The following is a 25,188-nucleotide window of genomic DNA, read 5'->3' as shown; positions in this document are numbered from 1 at the left end:
CAGTGGTTATTCATTCCCCTTGACTCACTTGTTCAATAATGTTCTTTTGAAAACTTTTTTTTATATTCACAACATAGTTGTCTTTTATGCAGATAAACCCAGTATTTTACCTAATTGAAATAGAATTGGTTGTTTCTGGTAGTTAACGTGTAACACCATGAGTGGATGTCATGACTCGCGGGAGGTGTTTAACCCAAGACATGCAGAATCAACACGACGTCAATAGGTGGGTAAAAAGAAAAGTTCTTTATTTCCTAAGATGGAACAAAAAGTGCACTGGTAAGTCCAGTGAAGGTGTGCCGTTGGCGTTAGTCCATTCAGTAGTCCACGGCGTGTGGGAAAGAGGGTAGCCAAGGTGAGCGCAGGTGGAATTCAGCGGGCTGAGGCGGGTGAGGCAGCGGAGATAAACAGGCAGGCGTAGAGGAGGATGGGACGTGGTTCTGGAAATCTGAGGTTCAAGCGGCGAGAGAAGTGTGAAGAGTTGTGTCCTGAGCAGAGCAAACAAACAGAGTTCAGGGAAAATCCAAAGGCATAATCCAGCAAAACAGTCCAAGGTTCGGAGCCAGTAATCCAATGTCAAATTTCTTAACAAGCAAAACGAAGTCGAGAGGCTGGGCTACCTAACAGGTGCAATCATCCGGCGCAGTGTGGTGTCTCCATCCTCCTTTTATACCTGACCTCCAGATTGGAGATCTGGCACACCTGCAGCACCCTTTGCTCCTCACCTGTGGATGATTACCTAAGAGAAGGTTAATGAGGAGAGTGCTCACCTCGGCTCAGGAACATGACACCACCCCCCCCTCAACGGACGCCCCTCGGCGTCCTCGCAGCGGACCGGGAAGCCTCAAAGTCGGTGATGAGGGAGGGGTCTTCAATGTAGGACCGGGGAATCCAGGACCACTCCTCAGGACCATAACCTTCCCAGTCCACCAAGTACTGCACCCCTCGTCCCCGGGGGCGTGAGTCGAGGATCCGCCGGACCCTATAAACAAGCCCCCCCTTGTAGAGCCGGGCAGGCGGAGGCGGAGCAGGCACCGGACACAGAGGGCTGGAAACCACGGGCTTGACCAGAAACACATGGAACACTGGGTGGACCTTCAGCGATTGCGGAAGGTCCAGACGAACGGTCATCGGGCTCGGAACTGCCACCACCTTGAACGGACCAAGGTACCTCGGAGCGAACTTCCTAGATGTCGCCTTGAGGGGTATGTCCTTGGAGGACAACCAGACCATCTGCCCCGGGGAGTAAGTCGGCGCTGGGCGACGATGTCGGTCTGCCAGCCGTTGATTCTTCTCAGCGGTGCGCAGGAGGGCAGACTTTGTGGCCGACCACACACGGCGGGCCCGGCGAAGAAACTGGGGCGTGGAAGTTGTGGGACCTGTTTGGAGCGGGAACAAGGAGGGTTGATATCCAACCGAGACCTCAAACGGAGACTGACCTGTGGCAGTGGAGATGTGGCTATTGTGGGCGTACTCCACCCAAGCGAGATGGTCACTCCAGGCAGAGGGGTTTGTGGCACAAACACAACGCAGCATGGCGCCCAGCTCCTGATTCATGCGCTCGCACTGGCCGTTGGTTTGGGGGTGGTATCCCGAGGTTAAAGCCACCCGGGCCCCCAGGACAGTGGCGAACTCCTTCCAAACCTTGGACACGAACTGGGGGCCGCGATCCGAGAGGATCTCAGTCGGTATGCCATGGAGCCGAAACACATGCTTGACCAGGAGCTGGGCAGTCACGACTGAGGAAGGAAGAGTCTTTAAAGGGACCAGGTGACAGGCCTTAGAGAACCTGTCTACAATAGTCAAAACAGTAGTAAAACCGTGGGAGGCAGGTAATCCACAAACAAAGTCTATTGCGATGTGTGACCACGGGCGAGACGGAACAGGCAGAGAACACAATAATCCAGCTGGTGGTCGATTGGTACCTTTCTGTTGGGCACAAACATGGCAAGCTGACACGTACTCCTTAACGTCCTTATAGATGGCGGGCCACCAGAAAGAACGCTTGATTAGTGCCAAGGTCCTACCCACCCCAGGGTGTATGGAGAACTTCCCAGAGTGAGCCCAATGGATGACTCTTCCTCGCAGAGTCTGAGGGACAAACAGTTTATTGGATGGTCCGTTACCTGGGCCGGGATCGGCCTTGAGAGCCTCCAGGACCTGGTCCCTTATTGCCCAGGTGACCCCTGCCACAATGCAGGACGGAGGCAGAATGGTTTCAGGCGCGGACTCATCCTCTGAGGCATACTGGCGGGAGAGATTGTCGGGCTTAGTGTTCTTAGATCCTGGGCGATAAGACAACACAAAATTAAAACGAGAGAAAAACAAGGACCAACGGTATTGTCGAGGGTTAAGTCTCTTAGCCTCCTTGAGGTATATCAGGTTCTTGTGGTCTGTCCAAATCACAAACGGATGTTCAGCCCCCTCCAACCAGTGCCTCCACTCCTCCAGGGCCAGTTTAATGGCCAGTAATTCCCGGTCTCCCACATCATACCTGCTCTCAGTAGGTGTTAAACGCCGGGAAAAAAAAGCACAGGGATGGAGCTTGTGATCAGCAGGAAACACCTGTGAGAGGACCGCACCCACCCCAGTGTCCGAGGCATCCACCTCCAAGGTGAACTGCTGCGTAGTGTCAGGCCTGCAGAGTACCGGGGCCTCAGAGAACCTCTTCTTGAGTGCCCGGAAGGCTGCCTCTGCCTCTGGAGACCACACAAAAGGCTTAGAAGTAGAGGTGAGAGAAGTTAGTGGAGCAGCGGTTTGACTATAGTTTCTAATGAACCGTCTATAGAAATTAGCAAAGCCCAGAAATCGCTGCAGCTGTTTTCTGGTGGTAGGAGTAGGCCACTCCGTCACAGCTTGCACCTTGTCTGGGTCTGCCTTCAATCGCCCGCTCTCCAACACAAAACCTAAAAACTTCACAACCGGCACATGAAATTCACATTTTTCTGCTTTCACAAACAGTCTGTTCTCCAAGAGCCGTTGTAAAACAGCTCGAACATGTCTCTGGTGCTGGGAGATGGACCTGGAAAAAATCAAAATGTCATCCAGATAAACCGTAACAAAGTCATTCAAATAATCACCCAGAACAGAGTTCACCAGTCTCTGGAACACCGCTGGAGCATTGGTGAGACCAAAAGGCATCACCAGGTATTCAAAGTGCCCCAAGGGTGTTTTGAAAGCCGTCTTCCACTCATCCCCTTGGCGGATCCTAACCAAGTGATAGGCGTTACGGAGATCCAACCGAGTGAAGATGGTGGCGTCCTGGACCGGCTCGAAAGTGGAAGACAGTAGGGGTAAGGGGTACTTGTCTTTGACAGTTATCTGATTCAGACCCCGTAGTCAATGCATGGGCGGAGAGACCCGTCCTTCTTGGTGACAAAAAAGAATCCCGCCCCCAGGGGTGAAGTTGATGGTCTAATGGTCCCGTTTGCCAAAGCCTCAGTTATGTAGGTCTGCATACTGTCTCGTTCCGGCTTTGAGAGGCTGTAAAGACGACTGGATGGCAACGGAGCTCCGGGTAGCAATTCAATGCTACAATCAAATGGGCGATGAGGAGGTAGCGTGGCAGCTCGGTCCCTGCTGAAGACCTGTTCAAGGTCGTGATAAACAGAGGGTACCTGGGAAAGATCGAGGGGCTCAGTAGGCGCCGAGTCGGAGTCCTTAGCCACGGTGGGTGCTGACTTGAGGCATGTGAGAAGACACTCCGGACTCCAGGATTCTAATCTGTTGGCTCGCCAGTCCAGAAGCGGGTTGTGTATCTTGAGCCACGAATGTCCAAGCACCACCGGGTTCTGCGGGGATGGGAAAACAAATAGTGAGAGTGTCTCTGTGTGGTTACCTGAAACTTGGAGCTGGAGCGGCACGGTCCTGTGGGTGATGGTAGACAGTACTCTGCCGTCCAGAGAGGTAACCGACACTGGTTCGGAAAGTAGTTCAATGGGGATACCCCATTCACAAACAAATTGGGAATCCAGAAGAGACTGCTCGCAACCCGAGTCTATTAAAGCAGTGGTAGGGTGGCGTTGATTTCTCCAAGTCACAGTACATTCGATGAGGAACCGGGAGGTTTTACTTTCAGAGGTACCCCCCACCAGGACTCCCAGTTCTACTGGTGGGTTCGACCTTTTAGCAACGCCGGGCATGTCTGAACAAAATGTCCAGGAAGTCCACAGTACAGACAAAGGCCCTTGCTGATACGCTGCTGCCGTTCCTCCGGGGTTAAATGGGCTCTTCCCAACTGCATGGGCTCCTCCGATAACTCCGCGGACGAAGGTCTGGCGGTTGGGTGGCGAGGTGTAGGATGCGGTGGAAACTCCATCGCTGACGTTTTATGAAGCTCGCGATATCTCTTATCAATAGAGATGGACAGAGAGATTAATCCATCCAGAGTGGCTGGTTCTGGACACAGAGCCAGCTGGTTCTTTATTCTATCACTCAGGGCCTCAATAAAAGCTGCCTTTAAGGCATCATCATTCCATGTTGTCATGGCTGCCAAAGTCCTGAACTCCAATGATAGCTCCGCCACCGTTCTCCTTCCCTGTGATAGATGCAAAATCTTCCTTCTAATGTCAGTTGTGGTCTCTGAGCTGCAGAAAGTCTGTTTAAAATCCTCCAAAAAATCTGCATAGGAACCAGACAAAAATTCAGCATTTCTGCTCTTTGCTTCTGCCCACCTAAGAGCCTTTCCCCTCAAAAGTCCAACAATGAACGAAATTCTAGCAGAGTCCGTCATAAAAGCATTTGGGGAACGTTCGAACGCCAGGCGGCACTGTAGTAAGAATCCATAGCAATCCTCGAACTCACCCGAGAACGTAGGACATGGCAGCGGTGGAGCTGAACGGAAGTGGGTGACCTCCGGAAGTCCGATAGCCTCTGGTCCGGGTGGAATCACTACTCGTGACAAAGGTTCCGGGCCTGAAGCGGAAGTGGCAACTGGAACAGAGCCCGGGGATGGCGCTGGAGCAGGAGCTGGAATTCGCTCGTGAAGCTGTGGGATCATAGCCTCCAAATGCTGGTAACGCTGGTTGGCGACCGTCAGCTGTTCCATGAGCACCGGAAGAGTCTGCTCCTGCTGGGACATCCTGTTAGCCAGATCGGCGAGTGCTGATTCCGCTGGGTTAACGTTCTGGCCGGATGATTCTGTCATGACTCGCGGGAGGTGTTTAACCCAAGACATGCAGAATCAACACGACGTCAATAGGTGGGTAAAAATAAAAGTTCTTTATTTCCTAAGATGGAACAAAAAGTGCACTGGTAAGTCCAGTGAAGGTGTGCCGTTGGCGTTAGTCCATTCAGTAGTCCACGGCGTGTGGGAAAGAGGGTAGCCAAGGTGAGCGCAGGTGGAATTCAGCGGGCTGAGGCGGGTGAGGCAGCGGAGATAAACAGGCAGGCGTAGAGGAGGATGGGACGTGGTTCTGGAAATCTGAGGTTCAAGCGGCGAGAGAAGTGTGAAGAGTTGTGTCCTGAGCAGAGCAAACAAACAGAGTTCAGGGAAAATCCAAAGGCATAATCCAGCAAAACAGTCCAAGGTTCGGAGCCAGTAATCCAATGTCAAATTTCTTAACAAGCAAAACGAAGTCGAGAGGCTGGGCTACCTAACAGGTGCAATCATCCGGCGCAGTGTGGTGTCTCCATCCTCCTTTTATACCTGACCTCCAGATTGGAGATCTGGCACACCTGCAGCACCCTTTGCTCCTCACCTGTGGATGATTACCTCAGAGAAGGTTAATGAGGAGAGTGCTCACCTCGGCTCAGGAACATGAAAGTGGAGACTATTTTAACCAGACTTCCTATTAGAAAAATAGTTAGAAAAAAGGTGTCTTGAAGTCTAGCCTTGGTCAAAAATTTCCCAGAGTGCAGCGCGGTATTTTCAAAAGGATGGAAGATCAGAAGCCAGCAGCCGTTTTGGGGGCAAATTTCAAGTTTAAGTGTAAGTCAACTAATTTCAAATGTTATTTTTTAGATCCAAAGAAGTTATTTATGGTTGGTTAGTTGCTTATTAGTTGCAGTTTTGGTGGCTAGCGGGTAGTAACTCACTTACATATTTCATTTAACAAATATATACACAATTTTAAAAGTTTTATTGATGCTTCTAAAGCATTTGATCATGTTAATCACGAAAAGTTGTTTTTAAAACTGCTCGACAGGAATGTACTTAAATATCTGGTGAGGATTTTAGTATATTGGTACGGCTACCAGTCCATGGTTGTCAAATGGGGGGATTCAGTGTCCCTTCCTTTTACTGTTTGTAATGGTGTACGACAAGGCAGTCTTCTGTCTCCTTGTCTTTTTAATGTGTACATGGATGACCTGTCCAGGCTGCTGAGTGAACCGCTACCAGGTAGGGAATGTTGTCTTGAATCATTTGATGTATGCAGATGACCTGGTAATCTTTTGTCCATGCAGTGCTGGTCTGCAACTATTGTTAAGGATTTGCTCACAATGACTTTGACATAAAATTCAATGCAATGAAAAGTACCATCATGATTATGAGGACTAAAGAGGATGGTAAACTAATTTGCCCAGAGTTCCACTTAACGGACAATATTATTCAGGTCCGGGATGAAGTTAAATATTTGGGGCACTACATCTCTGCTGACCTGTCGGCACCACTGACCTGAACAGCACCACTGACCTGAACAGCGGTGCTGTTTGCAGTATGCACAAGCTAATATGCTCATTCGTAAATTTATTCATAAATTTTCTAGGTGTCTCATTCTGTCAAGCTGACACTTTTCAAAGCGTTTTGTGCACCTATGTACACTGCACATCTGTAGAGGAATTACAGGAGAAGTCTGTACAAACTTCAGGTGGTGTACAATGATGGGTTGAGGCTGCTGCTGAAGGTACCTCACTGGAGCAGTGCCAGTCAGTTATTCATGTATGCTGGTATTCCCACTTGTACTGCTACCCTTCGCAATCTAATGTACAGATGTATGTGTAGGCTGATGGTCTCTGGAAACGGTATTATCTCTATCTTGTCCACAACGACACGAAGCATGACTCGTTTCTATTCTAACCTTTGGAATCACTGGCGTTGTTGCCTGTATGTTTGACTGATCTTGTCACTTTATATTGCTATTAGTTGTAATTTTATTGTATTAACTTGCTTTATTGTTCTTAATGTGTTTTTATTTTCTTGCTATTTTTTAAACTGTTTTTTTAATCCTCTAATCTTTATTCTTTATGAATTTATCTATTTTTACTGTTCATTGTGTTATCCTTCCCATTATGGACCTTAAAGGCCCGGAATAAAGTTTGATGATGATGATGATTTTTGCTGACAGTGTTTGGTTTTAGAAATGATGTGCCGAAAACAAGGCGTTTCAAATAGTCCCATTTTGTGACATCACAAATGGTTAAAGTAGATTAGCATGGTGTTTCCCAACCCTGGTCATCAGGGCACACTGTCCTTCCTGTTTTCCATGTTGCCCTTGTAAACACCAGTGTTTCCCTGCTGCCACACACCCAACTTAAATGAATGAGTTATTAACAGGCATCTTCATCACTTAATGTCTTTCTGAGGAGCCATTGCAGGTGTGTGCGAAGCAGTGACATGGAAAACATGCAGGACCGTGTGCCCCGAGGACCAGGGTTGGGAAACACTGGACTAGAACCACCGCTCATGTGAAAGAGAGCTGCTGTTGGAGGAGAAGAAGCTAAGCAGGAGGTCTGGACACGTGGTAAGACTTTAAGGAGGATTTTATTGAAATCGACCTCTCTGAGGTGTCACACAAAAATGTTGCACAGGCAGGCGCACCCTAAAGATAATCTCTGCAACCACCCTGATCACCCTTGAAGTTCCAATAAGCAGGCTATTATTCTGCACCTACAGGTGCAGCCACAGTGCAATTACTTGTTGCACACAGCCAGGCCAACGAAGAGGGAGAAGAGCATGGGCAGCCAATCATCTATTTGCACTAGCACAGCAACATTTGTTTGTTCACAGGATGGCCACTTTGTTTCTCCCATTGGCGGGGGCTGTAACATGGACTAATTATCTTCATTCCTGTATCGATTAAAAACTGAGGCCATGCTTCTCAACAAGAAAAACGGCAGAATGCTGAATTGGGAAGACTTTTTGCATCGAGTGGACAGATGTAAGCATCTTGTCCCAGGGAATTTCTCACATGCTGAGGATGTAGCATGACCAAATGTGATTAATTTAGGGCGTTGTATGTAAATGAGTGAGAACGGACACGAGCACCTGGGCACGCACGGGTGGAATTTATCCAGACCTTGTTAAGTTTTACAGCATGGGTTTATTTTGCTGAAGAGCCGGGCCGTAACGGACTATAGATATGAAACTCGTGAACTGCACACCTGATTTACTAAAACAAAAAATGCTTCAAAGCAGAAAATATGTTTCAGCTGGTAAAAAAAATACAGATTTGGTTTAAGCTAGTACCATAGGATCTTACTAATTGACTAGGAAGTGTTCCTGATTTTTGGCAGGTCCTCGGTGATGTTACACATTAAAACAAGATCAAATGGACTCAATGCTTCTTATTTCTAGGTCCTGTGTACGGTCTATGAGCATAACAAACTTCTTCTCAAGTTATATTGCCCATGTATTGGTAAAGCCTCCATATTTGTACAGGATTAGTAGCCTAAACCTCTTAAAGTATGTTCAATCCTATTTAAGCCCTGGAACAAACGTTCTCTATTGACAAGAACATTTTTATCCTCCAGAACATCTAAAACATCCCCACCACCACTGACCTGAAGTCAAGTTTCTTTTTTCTTGCTACTTTCTAACTCTTTGTTTATTTATTTATTTCTTCATTTATGTAAGTGAAGTTTATTTATTTGGCATCTATTACAAAAAACATTAAAAACCTGCTTCACAAAGGAAATCACATCAAGATTGACACACAATGAAAAAACATAAAAAGATCACAAAACAAATGAATACAGATCACTAAAAGCAAAAGGATCCATCCATCCATCTTCTGAACCCGCTTTGTCCACGCAGGGTCGCGCGGGGGGCTATCTCCAGCAGTCAACGGGCAAGTAGGCGGGGTACACCCTAATAAATCAAATTAATAAAAATAATTGAAACAAAAATACCATAAAATAAATGGATACAGATAAGCAAACAATATCATAAAATACATAAATAAATATAATAAAATATCAAAAATACCATAAAGAAAATGAATAAAGATCATTACAAATTCAAAATCAAATTAATAAAAAGCTTTGAAAAACAACAAATGCCCCAAAATAAATGTACAAAAATCATTACAAACAAATGAAGGCATTGCTAAAAACCCAAAGATTTGCAGCAGGCCTGATAATTTCTGCATAGTCCATTTGAACCTGAACTCAGCAGGAGCACACCTGAGGATCGATTTTAAATGTCGTCGTCCGGCGTGAGAAAAGGCTCTTCATTTATCGATGAATATTTAACAAAGACATTATCTGTTCCTGGCTGCGCAGTGGTTAGAGCCGTTGCCCTTGCAGCAAGAAGGTCTTGGGTTCGCTTCCCGGCCTGGGGTCTTTCTGCATGGAGTTTGCATGTTCTCCCTGAGCATGCGTGGGTTCTCTCCGGGTACTCCGGCTTCCTCCCACAGTCCAAAAATGTGACTGTTAGGTTGAATGGTCTGTCTAAATTGTCCTTAGGTGTGATTGTGTGTTATTGGTTGCCCTGTGTGTCTCTGTGTTGCTCTGCGATGGAGTGGCTCTCTGTCCAGGGTGTACCCCGCCTGATTGCACCTTGACCGCTGGAGAAAGCACCCCCCCCCCCCACGACCCTACATGGACAAGCGGGTTCAGAAAATTGATGGATGGATGGATTATCTGTTCCTGATGGCCTAAAACATTCACAAATACAATAAAAAGGATCACTATTGTGGACACAATAAGGCTTCACAGCTGTTGTTTCCTGCTCACTCTAATGCTAAATGTGTCTCTCGCTGTCATTTACTCACTATTGATGAAACAATCCCACGCTTCCCACGGTGCAAACAATAACGACAGTATTTTAAATGCCATCTCCCTCTGTGGCTCGCTCTTCCTCAGCAATGCCGTACATATCTTCGCTTCACCAGAATGCATCAATATCCTCACAACACAGTCCCTCGTATTTATGGACGTCATCTTGCCTGATGGAGGGAAAGAAGGTTTAAGGAATATCGCTCATTAGGAACAAACGGAGCCGGAGAATTTTTAGATCATCCTCGCCGTGAGGATCTTCTTTGCTCTCAGGATGTTTTGCATACCCCATGATGAGAGATTGGCACCGGTGTAAGAGCGGGGTGGCAGCTGCGTGTGAAAGCTATCAGCTTTGCTTATTCACACATGTACACATATGCAAAAACAAACACTCACACGCAGCAGGATCAGATACAGACATGAAGTGTTTTGATCCATATCCCGCTCATTTGAATACAGTGCAAAATGACACTGCTAAAAATGTGGCGTTGTACGATTTCATTTAACAAGCAAAAATTGGGTATTTCTGCAGCCATATGATGCATCTCCTGCTTTCCAATTCATCTTTATTTACAGCAAAATGCTGCTGAGATCAAAACAGGCAAAACCCAGAAAAACTGCAGCGAAATTCCACGTGTCTCCAAGACAGCTGTTCTAATTACCGTTCACGTTTGCTTCCCTTTCTGTCTGATGTTTTATTCTCACGTTTACAGTTCATTAACACGTAACATGACTTACATGTCTCATGGTTCGATATCTCAAAGTGTTTAATAGAGACAATAGAAAACTAGAAACTTCCTGCTGTTAATTTCCAAAGCTTGTGCGTAACCCTGGTCCCTGCCTCAGTCCCAAACCGTCGCCCCGGAATTGGTATTAATTGCTTCAGAGAGGAAAGTAATTATCTCAGGTAATTATTACTCAGGGTAGAGTGGAAAAACTAGACAACCCTTCTTAGTCGGTTCCCTGCGGAGGGAAGTAAAGAGAATTCTGCCTTTAACACGCTTTAATTGGAGGGGCTGGCTCTGAAAGCCATAAGCTCTCATGGCTCAAGGGTTTAGCAGACACACATACACCAAACAGTAAAATAATGCAAAAATTAAAGCATTTAAAATAGAATGTAATAAATAATTTTGTGGAAAACAAGTGCAACCACAGATATTTCCCCCTCCCAGGTGTTCTAATCCACTTGAGCCACAACCGCACAAGAAACTTGAATGGATTTGGTGGTTGAAGGCTGTTTAATTCTGCAGGACGGCGTCCCCTGGATCATCACACAGAAAAGGCAACTAGAGGTAGTGGGTGAGCTCGGATGGTGAAAGAACAAGGAAGGCTGTGTAATGATGCCTCTGGAGACGTGCCCACAAACTTGCCACTCAAGCATCAGGTGGCGAGTCCCCTGCCGAGCAGTCACATCTGTAATTCACACGTGGACCCACACAGACAAATATGTGGACACACAAACAGCTGCATGAAAGCTGAATGTGGTGAATACTGTCAAGGAGGAAAAATCCTGACATTGCGTCCCTGATGTCTTTGTTTTCCAGAATCCCTTGAGTCTGTTTTTCAGGTCTTTGGTGAAAAACTAAATGTTTGGGAAAGAAGCAGATGTTACCCAGCTTCGGTTAAAGGTGTGGTTTACTCATTTATTCAGTACATGTGCAGTGTTCTCTATAGTAAATCAATGCCTTAAGAGTGATCTTAAAGAAAAAATATAAGATTCAGATATTTGCTGGAGCAGAGGCGGGCTGAAAATAGCAGGAATACTCATATACACACATCTTGTTTCTGATTGGCTAACAGAATGTGTTTAGTCATATTGAGAAGTCTCTATCACCAAGAAACTCTGCTTTCTCTCAAAAAAAATTTTTTAAAAAGCCTTCCTGTGGGCGAGCCAAGATGGGCGGGGCCATGAATGCAAAATCACAGTGCGACATAGACATGTGAGGATTTTCAAATCCTAGCATTTCACTGTCTATTTCCTATCAGAAGCTCATGCTCCTGCATGAAAAATCCTGAAAAAGACGGACTATAATTGGAAATAATGATTAAAAAATGTTATTTTTTTCAGTCAACCACACCTTTAAAGAAGCATGTGATGCGACAGAGGCTATACAGATATGTTTCTTTTGTGTGTTTTGATTTCAGGTTAGACTAATCTCATAAAGTTCTTCAATTAAAAGAAGCCAAAATAATCGGGAAGTTGCACATCATGCAACAAACTCTCCATCAAATATTCTTTAACAAAGGACTAACGCAGCTCTCTTGGTAATAACTTTTGAACATGCTATGAGAAGTCAGCTGTGACAATAATGACCCATTCCCAGGCAGTCTGTGGGTGGCTGATCTACAATCTTTTTCAGAAATGCCTTGAGAAATGTGAGAAATTTAAAACCCATATTTATTTATTTATATATTTTTTATACATCATTTGTATCCGTTTGTATTTAACCTTGGAGGCTATTCTCTGTAAAACATGGGCATGCCAAAAATCAATATCGGTATAGAAGTAAGCCGTACCTGCAGGTCACATTATTCTTGTGTATGCGTTTTTCTGTCTCATGTGATTTTACACTGGTGTGTTGTTTATTTCATACCTCTAAGATAAAACCTCCAAGTCTGAACAGTCAAGAGTACATTTTACCACAGAGGTTTTAAAACTGAAATATCAAAATGCCTTTGCCACACAAATGGTTGTTGTCCAAGACTCAAACCATTTTTTCCATCTGTACAAGAACACTTTAGAAGCTAGGACTCTTCCCTTTTAGTGACTATACAGTAACGTTTCTCAAGTAGCAGTAATAAACATTTTTGTTCATAAATAAATTTGCCAAGTAAAATATTAGCTACATTATTAAAAGAACAATAGTATGCCTAAGACTAAAAAAAATGTGTACAGCATTGCAGCTAGCTGCTACAGGAAGTTAGAAAACTCCCATGATCCATGTTTCAAAAGTAAACAAAAAACTTGTTGGATTTTTCCAGATTTACTTCTTAATGTTTGCCATGTAGCAACCAGTTGGGCATTTATTTAAAGAGGAGCTTCACTGAGAAACCATTTTTTACTTATTATTTTTGTAAATGATCGGTCACAGAGTTTAATATGATAGAAAATAGACGGCGAAAACTCTAGGATTTGAAAAGCCTGACGGATCTACATAAAACTGTTACTTAACATTCATGGACTCTCCTATCTTCACTCACGACGTGGAAGGATGAAACAGCAGGGGTTGTGTCAGCTAGTAGAAGCTAACTGTTAGCATTAGCGGCTTGTGTTATTTGTGGAGATGAAACATCAGCATTGCAGAGAAAACTGTCAGTGATAGAACTGTGTTGCTATTATCCAATTTGAGGCGAGATGTCCAAACATCAGGAAATATACGACTCCAAATACTGTCGTCTGAAGCTACTTTCTCATCCAGCTGACTTCATGTGTGTCCGAATCCACGGGTAGGATGCTTATGAGTACAGGTCCTCGTCGCCGGTCTAGCAAGGCTGGATCCTTGCTAGACAGCTAAGACCGGAACCTAGCGGCTCTGAATTCGGACAGTCTAGCCTTCACCTCTACGGTGGCCCGTAGGTCCCGTCACAGCCGTGGCGGCAGCTACACGCAAAAGAAAAATGCTAAAGCAAGCGAAAATCGAGCAGGAATATTAAGGAACTATACAGCAGCTTCACGTCCATCAGCAGCATTTATTCACAACCGTTTTCAGGTAAAGTAATTTTGTTTATTGTAGAAGCTTTCAGGACTTACATGTTAACTTTAGAAGGTTTCATGTATGTTTTAAGCTACAGAATGAACTTGTTAAACATACACAATACAAACAAATGCATTATAAATGTTGAATGCAGTAGGATGTTTTCTAATTTAAATTGGACCTTAGAACTTATTTTGCATCAAATGGGAGTAAAGCGTTCAAGGGCGTCAGTTTGTTTTCAGAGTTGCTGGGGACAATAACCATACACTTGAGTGGGGTTTAAAAATTGCTGGGGACAATAAAGTAGGCTAGCACAGGGGTCGGCAATCCGCGGCTCTGGAGCCACATGCGGCTCTTCCATCCGATGCAACTCTCTGTGCTTGTAAAATAATAAATTGATATTTAAATAAAATGCTTTATATTTTACTGCATTAACTTTACACCTGTATGCCAATTCTAAATGTAAAGATTGTCTGCGTAAACCTGAACAGGTCCAACCCGGTCTGCGGTGGTTGACCGGTCACGCTTGTGCGTAATCATATAGGCACTTTATGAGCTGAAGAGGATGTGAGATTCTGGGCTTCTCCTCAGACGGCTCCTGGATGTGTCGCCACATTGGAGCCAGGAACAAGCGCTATTCAGCCAAAGTTTCATCATCAGGGAACATTTTCTAAGTGACAAGTCTCTCTGAGAGACAGGGTTTGGAAAACACTCGCTTCAGTGGGAGGAATCTTCCCGCATGCGCACTGCATGGTTCTCTGCGTGGCTCTGGGGTTAATCAAGTTTAATTGTTTCTCTTTGCAACAATCTTCACAGGAAGGCAAAACAGTTAAACGGCAGGTTACATATATTTCCATTTGACTGTTTATTTTGACAGATGTACTCAAGGATGTTGCTTGGTTTGAAAAAATTACCCCCACGCACACGGATGCTCATGGATGAGCTGACATTTTAATCGTTAACGCACACGCGGAGGTAAAATATTCCCATCAGAACATCAGAGCTCTTTATACTGGACACTGTGTTCAGCGCGGCTCGGAGCGCCCCCGGTGGACAGTGAGCTGAAGATCTGGGGTTCGCAGTGCAGCGCAGTGCAGAACCACGCGCATGCGATGATTTCCTCCCATTGAAGCGTTCTGGAAACCCGGTCTCTCTGAGGGATGTGTCACTTGGAAAATGTTCTTTTTATGAAATTATGAAACTTTGGCTGAACAGCGCTTGTTCCCGTCTTCCGCATGAAGCGTAGAGACATTTGATCACGCACAAAGTTTATGTGGAGCAGAAGCGGTCGGGCCACGGCAGGTGAAATGTTCCTAGCCTACATGAAGTGAAACTGTTTAATTGTAACATTAATGTGTTACTGGACACGTTGGTCTGGTTGGTTAGACCAGTGTTTGAAGTGGAAAACACACACACACACACACACTCACTCACTCACTCACTCACTCACTCACTCACTCACTCACTCACTCACTCACTCACTCACTCACTCACACACACACACACACACACACACACACACACACACACACACACACACACACACACACACACACACACACACACCAATTAAAATAATGTTGATAGCGTGGACTAGAAGACAGGTGATGGTTTACGTATTTAAATGATGATCAGGCTGCTGTAAAATGTAATCTCCATCCACATCCAGACACAATTATCCTCTATTCTTTCTCTAGTCGCTCTGCTCTTGTCTGGGCTGATCAGCTGATGGTGCGCGCGCGCCTAACTAGCGGCTGATGCACATTTTACGCATTTGGAGAGGTGGATTGGATGCTGTGCGTTTACTGGAAGATGGTCCACTTAACGCACGGGTGTAGACTACATATTAATGACAAATGAATAAAAATTAAATTGTGAGTTTTTACTTCATATTTTAGTAATAAAAATGATGGGGGAACACATTTATGACATCTTTTTAAACGAAATTTTCTAGCACGACCTGCCTGCTTCACTTAAGTCACTGCTTATTAAGGTCCGTCCAAAATTACCGTGGGAAACGGGTAATAATGGTTCTTTGATGGGAACAGGGTGCCGACCCCTGGATAAGATCTGAGCTGGTAAAACAAAAATCCTCATCAGCAGGCGTTTTTGAAAGTGGGGGGGACACAGCTGCCAATCACAAATTTTGCCGGGGACATGTCCCCGGCGTCCCCGGTTAAAATGACGCCTATGAAAGCGTTAAAAAAACAGGCTTTTTAATAAAATAGCATTGAACTGTTTTCAATGTGCATTTGTTTATTCAACTTAAGCCTAATAATGATTAGATCTGACTTAAAAATGTAAATTCTCTGCTGCTTTTCTTGAAACTGGACAGAACCAGAGTACTGCAGGTTATAGGTTTGCTTTACATTTTTCAATAAAAAAAACTTTTTTAAATCTATTACAGGTCAGCATGCACTGTGCTGCACATCTGCATCTGTGCTGGTGAAGTTGTGGGTCTGCAGGATGAGCCTGAGGAAGATGTGTGTGGAGGAGGTCAGTGGTGCTCTGTCCTGCAGGAGGTACAGCAAACCACCACTATTGTTAACAGGCAAGTCATTTATGTAGGAACCTTTACTAAAAACAACACTGTGGTTTTCTTTGCTGAAGAGTCACAATTGTTATACCAGTGGATCCATAAACCATCTCCTCATTTCATATTTCTGAATACATCTTAGAGGTGTAACAGCGTCATCTGAGCCAGCCCAGCAGTCCCTGTAGATGGACGATGGAGTGGACAGTGAGAGGAAGCATCCCAAAGCTGTCTCTGCAGACCGTCCTGTATGATGTTCCTCTGACCAGAAACGTCCAGCCACGGGTCTGTTCCAGCCCTCCATCCACGTCTGGATCCTCCTGCAGCAGATCCAACTGCACTGTTAAAGACTTCCTGCTCACTCAGTTTCAGGGGTGTCCAATCCTGGTCCTGGAGGGACAGTAACCAGCAGGTTTTGTGTTTTTTCTGCTTCAACACGCTTGATTAGCTGGTTGAATCACCTGTGCAGCAGCTCATCAGGCTCTGCAGAAGCCTTTTAATCACATGCTGATTGAAATCAGGTGTGTTGAAGCAGGTTAAAACGTAAACGTGCTGGATACCGGCCCTCGAGGACCAGGATTGGACACCCCTGGTTTAAATAAATGATCCAGGAAGAGTCACTCAGGTTAATCCTGCTTTAACCGTACATAACTGGTCCATACTGGTTTTGATCTGTAAATAAGTATAATGTATTATAAATAATCTTGTCTCCTTACCATCTTTTCATTTTCTGTTCATGTAACATGTTCAAAAAACATCTGTAATAATAAAACTGGTGATAAAATCAATGACCAGAAAGAGTTCTCAGTTAGTATTTGCTTTAATAAATGTGTTCAAATATCAAACAGCTAAATAACATTAACATGATGACAGTAGAAGGCCTCTCTCCCAGGATGACCAACAGGTAAAGCCTCTCCTGACCCTGGACACCTGCAGTCCTACAGAGAAAACCAGAGACCACGGGTGACAAAAAGCAATAAACACATTTTTACATTTATCCACACGAGAAGATAAAACTTTTATTCTTCACACAAACACCTTTTACTTCATTATAACGTGTCAGCTGTGTAAATCCCTGAATGTAAAACTACTTTTCACAGCAGAACTTCTGTGGTTGTGTGTCTAAACAGCTTCACTCTTCACCTCTAAGCTTAATAAAAACACTTCTTTGCTCTGTTGTCCCTACAACAAATGACAAGTTTAATTCGCTACACACACACACACACACACACACACACACACACACACACACACACACACGGGAATAACCGGGACCCGCGATACAAACTCGTTCTTGCTGATTTCTGCCTAAAATGTAATTTAAAGAATAAATATACAAACGAAAAATGTCTATAAACTGAACCGCTTTAAGCTTTTTAGGTTTCTACGGCTAGTTTTTAACAAACTTACGGTTAAAACTTCGTAGCTCTCCCCATTTTCTCTTCCTGTTGAAAATCCACAGCCGGCGCACAAAGCATGCTGGGATAGCCTTGTTCTGTGAGGATACAACAGACACGTCCTCGAAATGTGAGCGGAGCGAGGATCCATTTGAGGGCGCGAGAATGAGTATTCTTGGAATTCGGACAGTACTCGTTGCTGCGCTATGACGTCATCGACCTCAAAATGCACTCTTACAAGAATCTTTCCCGTGGATTTGGACACACCCTTCTTCATGCTGAAATGAGTGCACCACGGCTTTTCCCCCCCCAGAGAACAAACTACAAGGCATTCAGTCCTACTAGTGACTGCTTCAAATGTATTAAAAATGAGTAAAGTTTCCATTAAAAGCAGAGGTTAACTCAGAAACTTATTCTTGTTCATTGGTCATGGAGAGTATTCTATGTGTGTTTCTCAATGTCAAGGCACCTGGCCTTGCGAGGCGATGTCTTGCTAGGCCAGGCGCCTTGCTTACGAGGAAACTGTCCTTCCTTGGTCAAAGAAAACTGTAAAATGGAACAGATTTGCATCACGTGACGGCGGCTTCCACAGCGGTCACGTAACGTCACGTGACACGGGAGACAACTAAATTTAATATGCATTAGTTTCAATATCAATATATAACAACCTTTTACTTTTTAAATTGTGTATATGTTTATTAAATAAAAAAATATAAGTGAATTACTACCCGCTAGCCACCGACCCTGCAACTACTAAGCAACTAACCAACCATAGATAACTTCTTTGGATCTAAAAAAAACATTTTAAATTAGTTGTCTTACTTTTTAACTTGAAAATTTCCCCTGAAGTAGCTGCCGGCTTCTGATCTGCCGTCCTTTTGAAAATGCCACAGTGTATTCTGGGTAATTTTTGACCAAGGCTAGGCTACACCCCTCCCGTATATCCTCGCTCAGCTAGCTAATTGGCTCACAAACGGAGAACACACGCCTCGGTAGAACATGAACATTGGAACACGTCTTGGCGGCTCCCGATGATGTACCTCCTAGGCAACCAGGGTGGGGCCAAGACATCAAGGCAAGGCTTCTTGGCATTGAGAAACACCCATAGTGTGCTGAATGTGAAAACGGTCTTCTACCCCACTCCCCGCCTTACCCGCCAAAAGAAAATAGACGGGGAAATGCTCTGGTCAGAAAAAGCCACACAGATCCACTTCACACTGAAAATTAGCTTTCATGGACTCACTCTTCTTGGCTCGTGGCCAGGGAAGGCTGCGATGTTGTTTGCAGCCAGAAGAGAGCAGAGCATTACTCGGCTAGTAGGAGCTAACGGTTAGCATTAGCAACTTCACAACATGGCAGAACTTCTTCAGGGTTGTGTTATTTGAGGAGATAAAACATCAACGTTCATTTTTTTTATTAAAGAATCAAAAACAAACAAATGTTGCTGTTAGCCAATCAGAGGCGATATGATAGCATATCATGAATAATGAGTGACTCCACATCTTGCTGTTTCCGCCTCCCAGTTAGTCTAACTTCTAGGTTTTGAAACAGGAGCATCAGAACTTTTTTCCACACAGAAATGACTCATTTATTAGAGGCCACAGCAGATTTATTGAAATAAATATGCCCACTCTAATATTGTGTAATGTGATATTTAGGTTAACTGCTGATGTTGCTGAAAATATTTTAATACCGGCAGTTAATTTATCCGTGTACCGTGCCACTGTCAATGTGTGAAAGGTTAAATGCACATATTAAAATAACACAATTAGGCCCTAGAGCTAAACCGCCCATAGTTCCCTGCTTAGAAAAGTAAGCTTCTCTTTTATTCTGACGGAAACTCTGTTCATCATCTGAGGTCCCAACAAAGGGACAGATTTTTTTCTATTCTATTTCTATTATTTCATTGTTTTAAGAATAGGTTTAAATTATTAATACTTAATTAAATTAGTTTTGTCATATTGTTGTTGAATTAGCAGTCCCACAGGCAGTCAGTCTGTACGATCTCCCCGTCTCACTTGGTTGATGTGAGACAGGTACATTTCAGTTGAATGGATTTACATTTTTCCCTTTAATTATTAATTAGAGCAATGGCTATAACCTACATTTTAAATAGGTCGATTCACTCTGTCATTTAGAGAAACAGAAAGAAACCCATTTGTCCAATTCATGTCTACAAATGACTGCGGATAAAATTAAAGCAATCTATATTCTGGGCTGATTAAGTTTCTCAACTAGCCTACTTCACGCAGCCTGCCATTGTTAGATGGTGATATATCTGCAGCATAAACGTGTCATAAAAAAGTACCTGAAACCTCATTATTAAGTTGGAACACAAGCTGCAATGTGCATTGAAACCCCATTTTTATTGCATTTCATGATTATTTTTTCATGCAGCCTTTGATAGTTTAATATGTACCAAATTACACAGAAAATTCCTTCTCTAGACTCACCGTCAACAGTATTTGCAAATCATCCTTCATGATGAATTTAAAGGCTGCATCTCAAACTGTGCCGTCTCACTGCATCCCACCTAACGCCACCATTTTCTTTCTTTTTTTATTTGCATCAAATTCCGATCAGGTGAGCATCTGCTTAGGATTCACTAACCAGCTCTTCATCGTTGTGCTGGTGGGAGGGGGGAATCAGAGGTTTCTAGGATATTGCTAATTTTCTCTATCTGCTGTTTGAGTTAGGCGCTGGGATTTATTCATTTTTCACCGTTTTGGACTGGAGATAGCATTCAGGGCCAGTTTTCTTAATCAATGTTGAGATAAGCAGAAGATGCGTTTTTGTAATTTGCGCTATCTCTGCCTAATGTCCTAAATGTGCAGGTGAGCGAGAGTACCGTCACACGTGTGTGCAGAGTGCCCTTCAGCTGTAGTGTAATAAAGAAACGTGCATCATGCTCTGATTGTATTTTTCTGTATTCATAAAAATATATTTTTAATTTGTAAATCAGCATAGCTCTCGTTTGCGTGACCTTTAGATCCTGGTTGAAGCAAATTTAATTACACCAAGAGCACTTTTTAGATGAGGGTCTGCAACACCTGCAGGTTGTGAAGTACTGGACGACTAAACTCGTTTAAAAATAGCACACAGAGAGAAGCAACAAACTATCCGATGGAAAGACACACCAGCAGATTGATGAGAAGGAATGAAGTGACCTTTTACCGTGTTGTCACGACGATACTTGGCTACATGACATTTTCTTTTCATGATTTTAACAGTTATGGGGACTGATTAGTGATATCTTTGGTGTGTTCTTGCTGTGTTGAAATTCTAATTCCATCTTTAGTTCTTTTTAAAACACAGAAAGGTTTTATTTACCTGCAACGTTTCGTTTGCGGCTGCAAACGTTTGAGGGCATCAGCCTGACGAAGTTTGCAGCCGCAAACGAAGCGTTGCAGGTAAATAAAACCTTTCTGTGTTTTAAAAAGAACTAAAATATATGATTAGTGTTATGCCACAGCGTTTTGGTGTGACAAGCCCATTAAATCCTTTCATGTGCCTGATGTGCTTTCGCTACGGCGTCAGTTATTTTTAATTTATTTTTTTCTGACAGATGCTTCCAATTTTTCTCCAGCCTGCCTTCGCTTGGCCCTGAGTGCTGTATTACACTTGAGATGAAACTAATAAGGAAGAGTATTTAACATTTATTTTGATATTTTTCCTGCCCTTTCCATTCACTTCTGTTGGTGAAGTTTGAATGGGTTCAGCATTTGTATATTTTGTAACGTGCTAAATAAATGTGATGGCCTTGGAGAAGCCTGACTGCATTGCTGTTAGTCTGGTGAGCTGGGTGAGGGTGGAGGTAAGTCGGGAGGTAGAGCGGGTTGTCCAGTAATTGGAAGTTTGTAGGATTGATCCCGGCTCCCGGCAGAGAATGCTGCTGTGTTCTTGGGAAAGACACTTAACCCACCTTGTCTGCTGGTGGCGGTCGGAGGGACCAGTGGCGCCTGTGTCCGACGGCCTTGCTACCTTGCTACCAACTACCAACAGGACAGCTGTGGCTACGTAGTAGCTCATAAGCATGTGAATGTGTGTGTGCATGGGTGAATGGGTTGTGAGGTGCCTTGGGGGAAATTACAACCCTAGAAGATGCTACACAAATAAAGGCTAATATCATGGCAGAAAACGGTAACAGGTAAACAGCTTTAACTTTAGCATCAGAGAAACTGTTTTAACAATGTGGGTGCTGGATGGCAATTCAGCTTCCTCAGTAAATAAACACGTTTTTTTTAAACCAATAAATAACAAAGGCCACGAGCTTTGGGTAGTGCTCGAAAGAATGAGATTGCAGATACAAGCGGTCAAAATTAGTTTTCTCTGCAGGGTCTCAGGGCTCCTCCTTAAGCCCTTTTTATAAGACACACCCCATCCATCCATTTTCTGAACCCGCTTGTTGACGTAGGGCCACAGGTGGGCTGGTGCCTATCTCCAGCGGTCAATGGGCAATCAGGCCGGGTACACCCTGGACAGAGTGCCAGTCCATTGCAGGGCAACACTGAGACACACAGGACAAACAATCATGCATGCACGCACGCACACACACACACACACACACACACCTAAGGAGAATTTAGACGGACCAATCAACGTAACAGTCATGTTTTTGGAGTGTGGGAGGAAGCCGGAGTACCCGGAGAGAACCGACGCATGCACAGGGAGAACATGCAAACTCCCTGCAGAAAGATACAAGACACACCATGCCGACAAATTAGCATAATATCACAGCAACGGTGTGTCATATAGATGCACCATGCTGGAATGGCGTTATGCGGATTTTGCAGCATTCGTTTCGCCTTACTTGGTAGTAATATTGCCGTAATTGTCTGTCTTATAAAAAGGCGATTGCGCCTTGGCACAACAGACGAAGGTGTCATGATCACGTCGGGAATTACTGTCAAGCTCCGGCCAGCAACTATATTAAAAATGAAAGTAAACACAAACAATAAGTTTCACTTTTGTAAACAGAAGCAGCTGACCACTGATAAATGACCTAAGGCTCCCTGATGCTTCCACAGCGTTGCGGCAAATTGACTGCATTGTTTTGTAAAAACGGCTTTAGAGACAGGGTGAGAAGCTTTGTCATCTGGGAGGGGCTCAGAGTAGACCCGCTGCTGCTCCAGGAGAGAGGAGCCAGTTGAGGTGGCTTGGGCATCCAGTTAGGATGCCTCCTGGACTCCTCCCTGGTGAGGTTTTCCAGGCACGTCTAACCGGGAGAAAACCTGACAGAAGACCCAGGACAAGATGGAGGGACTATGTTTCTCGGGTGGCCAGGGAATGCCTTGGGATTCCCCCGGAGGAGCTGGCCCAAGTACCTGGAGAGAGGGAAGTTCGGACCTCTGGATAAACAGCCGAAAATGGATGGATGGAAAAATAACCATTTACATCATCTGTTTAGACACCTCCATTGACTGCAACTTTCTAAAATATTGTTCTGAAAACATTTTATAAATATCTCAGATGTTAATGTTTACTGAGCTCCAACAACTTGGTGAAGTTTAAGTTCAAAATTGAATTTAAACTAAATCAAAAGGTCAAAATCTGCAAATAATGCCAATAAAAAGCATACTGTCTTCTTCAAATGTGTATCAACAAAACAATAAGTATATTTCTGATTTTCACAGTTTAATGTCTGATAAAATGAAAAAACAAAATCAAAACATTTCTTTCTCTGGAAAGTAAACTGATCGACACTCACACCATGACTTGAATCGAATAAATTAAAATGACAAGAAGAAATGGGCGCAACCTTGTCTGGAATGAATTCTGTATTCAGGTTGACATCATTACAAACAATTCACGCAGCAAAGTAAAAGTGGGTGAAATGATAATTCAGAAGACTGTAGAACTAACTCACAACCCTAAAAAAGGTTTTAATGAAATATGAAAACAAAGAGTTCTATGAGTAAGTGAGGAGTTTTGATTCAAAAGTAGGAACATGAGATCCTTTGTAAATGTGATAACAATCTTCAGATCAGCTTTGATGGAAATATTTGTTTATTTATTTATTGTTTATTTCATGTAGGACTCAAATGCAGTGTTTTATGATGCAATGCATTTATGTTACTTTCAAAATGATGTTTGATTTGGAAAAAATACAATGGTTTAAACAGACGGCACACATTTACGTAACAAACTAGAATCTTTACCACAATGATGTTGAACACAATTAAAGCTCCAGACTGTATTAAAATGTATTAAAATAAAGCAATTTTCAAGATTTGTATCAATATGGAAATGCATTTTCCCAAATGGCCTTTTGAGATTTTTTTTAAATACCTCTAAACAAAGCACTGATTGTTTTGAAAAAGCAGTGAAATGCTTTAGTAAAAATACAGGGTCTTCACAAAACTACGGGTGTGTCAGAATCCACAGGAAGGATGCTTACGAGTACGGGTCCTTGCCGGTCTATCAAGGCCGGGTTCTTGAAGACCGCTAAAACCGGAAGTCAGCGGCTCTGAATTCGGACAGTCTAGCCTTCACCTCTACGGTGGCCCGTAGGTCCCGTCACAGCCGTGGCGGCAGCTATACGCAAAGGAAAAATGCTAAAGTTAGCGAAAATCGAGCAGGAATATTAAGGAGCTACAGCAGCTTGACGTCCATCAGCAGCGTTTTTTCACAACCGTTTTCAGGTAAAGTAACTTTGTTTATTCTAGAAGCTTTCAGGACTTACATGTTAACTTTAGATGGTTTCTTGTATGTTTTAAGCTACAGAATGAACTTGTCAAACGTACACAACACATTTCTACAGAGTATTATTGTGTAGGTAATTAATATAAACCAAATGCATCATAAATGTTGAATGCAGTAGGATGTTTTCTAATGTAAATTGGACCTTAGAACTTATTTTGCATCAAATGGGGGTAAAATGCTTTAAAAAACAGGCTTTTAAATAAAATAGCATTGAACTGTTTTCAATGTGCATTTGTTTATTCAACTTAAGCCTAATAATGATTAGATCTGACTTAAAAATGTAAATTCTCTGTAGTTTCCCTGCTGCTGTTCTTGAAACTGAACAGAACCAGTGTACTGCAGGTTATATGTTTTGTTTTACATTTTTCAATTAAAAACCTCTTTTTTAATCTATTACAGGTCAGCATGCACTGTGCTGCACATCTGCCTCTGTGCTGGTGAAGTTGTGGGTCTGGAGGATGAGCCTGAGGAAGATGTGTGTGTGTGGAGGAGGTCAGTGGTGCTCTGTCCTGGAGGAGGTACCAGCAAACCACCACTATTGTTAACAGGCAAGTCATTCATAGAGATGCAACAGTCGTCGTCTGAGCCAGCCCAGCGGTCCCTGTAGATGGACGATGGAGTGGACAGTGAGAGGAAGCGTCCCAAAGCTCTCTCTGCAGACCGTCCTGTATGATGTTCCTCTGGCCAGAAACGTCCAGCCACGGGTCTGCTCCAGCCCTCCATCCACGCCTGGATCCTCCTGCAGCAGATCCAGCTGCACTGTTAAAGACTTCCTGCTCACTCAGTTTAAATAAATGATCCAGGAAGAGTCACTCAGGTTAATCCTGCTTTAACCGTACATAACTGGTCCATACTGGTTTTGATCTGTAAATAAGTATAATGTATTATAAATAATCTTGTCTCCTTACCATATTTTCATTTTCTG

The sequence above is a fragment of the Nothobranchius furzeri genome, chromosome 10 (genome assembly GCF_043380555.1).
Source record: "Nothobranchius furzeri strain GRZ-AD chromosome 10, NfurGRZ-RIMD1, whole genome shotgun sequence".
NCBI lineage: Eukaryota > Metazoa > Chordata > Actinopteri > Cyprinodontiformes > Nothobranchiidae > Nothobranchius > Nothobranchius furzeri.
The sequence above is the reverse complement of the archived record's forward strand: the minus strand, read 5'-3'. Positions refer to the sequence as shown.